The sequence below is a fragment of the Triticum aestivum genome, chromosome 7A (assembly GCF_018294505.1).
Source record: "Triticum aestivum cultivar Chinese Spring chromosome 7A, IWGSC CS RefSeq v2.1, whole genome shotgun sequence".
In the NCBI taxonomy this organism is placed as follows: domain Eukaryota; kingdom Viridiplantae; phylum Streptophyta; class Magnoliopsida; order Poales; family Poaceae; genus Triticum; species Triticum aestivum.
Genome location: NC_057812.1, coordinates 282633907 through 282639204, shown reverse-complemented (window position 1 = coordinate 282639204; position 5298 = coordinate 282633907).

Genomic DNA, 5298 nt, shown 5'->3' with positions numbered 1-5298 from the left:
CGCACTTGAGCTGATTCGTCGAGCTGAACGTGATGGCGCACTTGGACCATCTGAGCGGGCGCGTGGCCTCGATCTTGGGGAGGATTGCATTCACTTCACGAGCAAACTGTTTGAAGATACGCTGTGAGGCTGGGGCTTGAGCTCCGCCCAAGATGCAGGAGATGCCACGCGGCTCCTGGAAGCCCCCAGCCCCCTCATCCTGATCATGGTCGTCATTCCTTCTTGGTGGTGGCGGTAGTGGAGGAAGACCGGTATTGCCCTAAGGACGATCCTCACGAGGCTGATCCCTCCAGGCGCCCTCGCGAGACTGATCCTGCCAACAGTCCTCATGAGTCCAGTCGCGCCACTCCTAGCACGGGCCACGGTCATCCCAGCGTCCGCCACCACATCCTCCTCCTCGGCCGTAGCCCCGGTCATTGCGCTCGGGGCATCGACTGAAGCATCCTTCTCAAATGGCTCTGAGCTCTTGACAGTCGCTGGTGTTGTGGCTACGCAGGTTATGGAAGGCGTAGAATAGTCGGCTGCTCTTGGATGACTCAGGCTGGTCCCTGCCCCGCTTTGTGTCCGGCTCCGCCGCGAGCACGACTGCTCCCTTGCGCTTCACGTCTTTGGCCATGGATTTCTTCTCCTCCGGGTCCGCAACTGGGAGCTCAAGGAGGGAGAGGCGCCCCTCCTCAGCTCTTGCACACTTGGTCGCCAGGTTGAACAGCTCCAAAGACGTGCACAACTCCTCGTGGATGGTGAGCTCCTCCTTCATCTTGACGTCACGGACGCCATCGGAGAACGCGGAGATGATGGCCTCATCCGTCACCTTGGGGATCTTGGGGCGAACATTGTTGAAGTGTTGGATGTACTTCTGGAGGGTCTCTCCTGGTTGTTGCTTGAGGCGGCGTAGGTCACCCACAGCCGGTGGGCGGTCGCGAGTGCCCTGGAAGTTGGCAACGAAACGATCGTGCATCTCGTTCCAGGAGGAGATCGAGCCTGGAGGCAGGTTCAGGAGCCAGGAGCAGGCACCATCCTTGAGAGCCATGGGGAACCAGTTCGCCATGACTTTCTCGTCGCCGTTGGCCGCCTCAATGCTCAGCTCATAGATCCGCAGGAACTCCGCGGGGTCGGAGGTGCCGTTATAGCGAGGAGGCGGATCCGTCTTGAACTTGCCTGGCCAAGTGACGCTACGCAACTCAGGGGTGAAGGCGCGGCAGCCTACCGTGGTCACCGGGACTCTGCACTGGTGGAGAACTTTTCCTGGGGTCTGCGCATCGCCGTGGCAGGCGGCACGCGGTCTTGCCGTGGTGGCGCAGGGAGCGCAGGGGCGTTTTCTCGTGGCCGAGGGACTTCTTGGCAGCTTCTTTCTTCTTGTGCGGGCGCCAGACGCGGCAGGTCGCGCCATGGGGCTACGCGCCTGGGTGCCAAGACTCCGTCTTGGGGCAAAGGTGGTGGAGGCGCTCCATGGGCCACGCCGCCCACGGCCGGCAGAGGGTGGGGCAGTGAGAGGGACGGCGCAGGGGAGCCCCCGGCGGTGCTGAAAAGCTCGGCGATGCGGTTGAGCCAGTCCTCGTAGAAGTCGCTGACGGGGCAGTAGCGCAGGAGCTCGCGCGCCATGCACAGAGCGGTGTGCGCATCCACAGGAGCGTGAAGAGCATGGGATGACGAACCGGCCGGGGTCAGCGATGGAATGGCGGCGCGACTGTCCCGTCGCACCGAGGGGTGCTGCGAGGATGCTTGCTAGTCGTTCCCCGCCGGGCCGGTGGCGGTGTTGGCGGCAGGCGACGGAGAACAACGGGGTGGCCCGCCAACAGGTGCCGTCTGAGCAATGCGGGCGGCGAGGGCAGCCCAGCGCTCAGCGCGAGCGCGGATAGCGTCCACCATGGAGACGATGAAGCAACGGGACGTGGAGCGACGGAAGGGAAGCTTCGGCGCACCCCTACCTGGCGCGTCAAATGTCGGATCTCGGGTTCCGGCAAAACCCTCAAGGTTCGGACACTGGGGTGCGCGCGAAGATCTCCCCCTATCGATCCGCGTCCTAGCTTTGATAAGATCTCAAGGGCTAACTCGACGAACTTGCAACACAAAGGACACAAGATTTATACTGGTTTGGGCCACAGTTGTTGTGTAATACCCTACTCCAGTGTGGTGTGGTGGATTGCCTCTTGGGCTGAGGATGAGTAGTACAAGGGGAAGAACAGCCTCCTGAGGAGAGGTGTTCTTGTGCTTGGTGAACTTGTGGTGTTCGGATCCCCTCGCTAGCTATGGTGGGTGTGAGGATGAACTAAATGAGTTGGAGAGCCATTCCTCTGGCTCATCCCCTCCTACTGTGGTGGCTAATCCTATTTATAGAGGCCCTGGTCCTCTCCCCAAATATTGAGTGGGAAGGGAGCCAACAACGACCAATTCGAAAGGGGACATCTAGTATAGCTTATCCTGACAAAAGCAGTCTTCGCCTGCAAAAGGCTCTGGTGGTGACGCCGCCTTGGGCTCCATGGTGACCTCCATCTTGCTGTCCTGCTGGTCTTGGTCTCATTGCACTGATATGGAAACCTTTGCTTGATGCCTCGGTACACCGCGCCTGCGCTTGCTTCCTTAGCACCAAAGAGGAAACAAGGACACTGTGCGCGCTGGCGCCCGCCTGGTGCCCGCCTGATCTTGGTCGTCATTGAAACCTCGCGAGGTTTGCCTTGCCTTGAACTCTCCGCCCCTCACGAGCCAGCCTGGTGAGGGCGCTCCCGAGGAGGTCTTGTGTCGTCCACCTCGCGAGGCTTGGCCCTTGCGAGGGTCTTGGGTGCTTGTTGGTGAAGATGGGCCGTTCAGGCCCGCTCGCAGAGCCACACCGTGGGCCGCAGGCAGGCAAGTTTGGGGACCCCTGTTCCCAGAACACCGACAAAGACCCTCGCGAGGGGCCAAGCCTCGCGAGGCGGATGACAGAAGACCTCCTCAGGGGCGGCCTCCCTAGGCTAGCTCTCGAGGGGCGGAGAGATCTATGCAAGGGGCACCTCGCGAGGTTCGCATGACGTGAGCCATGATAACCAAGGCCTGGCGGGCGCCAGCGGGCATAGAGTACTCGTTGACTCTTTGCTACTAAAGGGGCAAGCGCAGGTGAGGAATCCTGAGGCATCAGGCAAAGGTTTCCATATTGGTGCAAGGAGACCAAGACCAGGAGGACGACAGGACGGAGGTCACCACGGAGCTCACGATAGCGTCACCACCAGAGTCTTTGGCAGGCGAAGATCACCTTTTGTCAGGATAACTTGTACTAGTTGTCCCCTTAAATTTGGCTGTTGTGGGATCCCTTCCTGCCTAATATTTGGGGAGAGGACCCAGGACACTATATATAGGACTAGCCACCACCGAAGGGAGGCATCTCATCTTGGACTGAGGATCCATTCCACCAAGGCCACCATACAAGCTCTCCGAGCTCAAGAACACCTCTCCTCAGGAGGTTGTTCATCCCTTTTACTTGTTCATCCAGAGCCTACAAGGCAATCCACCACACCACATTGGAGTAGGGTATTACACCCCAATGGTGGCCTGAACCAGTATAGACTCTTGTGTCCCTTGTTCCTCGGGTTCGGCGAGCTAGGCTTTGAGATCGTGGCGAGAGCGTGAGCTAGGGGAGAGAGATCTTCATGCGCACCCCAGTGTTTGAACCTCAAGGGTTTGCCGGAACCCGTAATCCGACAGATATGTGTCGATGTAATGCATGTGAAAAAAAGACTAGTCTATAGCTCACCACGAGGCTATTCCCGTCGAACGCCCCAATAACCGTAAGATATGTATCTGACGGTGCCAGTTATTGCATGTACATAGCAGTAGAAAAAGAAGTACCATGGCATATGCTACACCACGGCCGAGGACACGTGCCCACGTTACGCCATCTAGGAATAGTGCCGCACTTCGAAACTAGAACCGTCAATAAATTTTGAGCTTGCGTCTTGTCACATTCCAAATTACTACCATGCTATATTTAATTGCAAACCTGTTCACACCGATCACAACCTAAATGGTTTCCCACTTAGGAGTGTATTAGTACTCGGTTATTAATACTACTATGCCAAGATGACTGCACATTCCTCCTCAACTCCTCATCCACGAAAACAAACAAGTCATTCAGCATCCTTCCCTTGCGTCTGCCATGGCCAGCGTGAGTTCTGGTCGAGATATTACCACCAGGGAGAGGCGAGCATGGAAGCGGAAGCACGAGAGATGTCCCTCCTCGCCGCGAAAGCAGCCGACATGTCCCGCCACACGGAAGTTGCAGCAGAGAGGTCCCGCCGCGCCGCCGAAGCAACACGGAGGTCCCGCCGCACCAACAATGCAGCAGACTGGTCCGGTCGCACCGCGAAAGCAGCAGAGATGTCCCGCCGCAGCACGAATGTAGCAGAGATGTCCCGCCGTGCCGCAACGGCCTGGGAAAATGTCTCGCAGGCAGGTAATGACTCTTACAGGCGCATGCATGCAATCGTCCATAGCCAGATGGATCAGATCTCCGGTTGGGCGAGGTTGCAGGACAACATGAAAGCCTCGTTAGAACAGGCTACCGGTGTCATCCGGCAACTACTGGAGGACAATGAGAAGCTCCGCGCCTGAAGGGCGAAGCAGGAGGAGGAGACCGCTGCCCTGTTGAAGAGGACAAGCGTCATTATTGAGAAACTTATGGACGAGAATACCATGCTCTGCATCTTGCATGAAAGACCGGTGAAGAAATCCTTGGATGCTGCCAAGCAGCGTGTTAAGGACATGAAACTGATGAAACAGATCATCGCCGCTCGCTGCAAGAACTAGTCTCCGCGACCTGCGGCGCATCAAGAAAGTAGAGATCAGCGAGCCAGATCATTGTATGCGTCTTCCTTCTTCTTTTGCCCTTGTGTATTTCGGACGTAGCCGCATGTGGATTTTTAATTATCTTCCTAATTATGTAAGACAATCATTATCCACTATCGTCATCCTTATATATTCATTAGTCTTGCTATAAGTCACAGTAGATTCTATATAGGTCCGTCGGGTCTTACATCAAGATCCGTGCAAAATTTTCTTTTCAGATTTTCTTTTTTCTCTCTTAAATCTCAGTCGAGTGAGACATAGCCACTCCATTAAACAGGGGCTTGGACGCCATTAATGGAGACCTTGGGAGAGAGGTGGGCGGCAGATGGAGGTCAAAGGGCTGTCCTCCCGATAAGCATGCATAGGGGTCTGATTGCATGCCTCTCGTACTCAAATAGCTACCCTGCATGGCGCCTCCTAGCTAATAAAAAGGGGAGGCGTGGCGGCACGTAAATGGTAAGTAGAACGCCCATGGTTTCA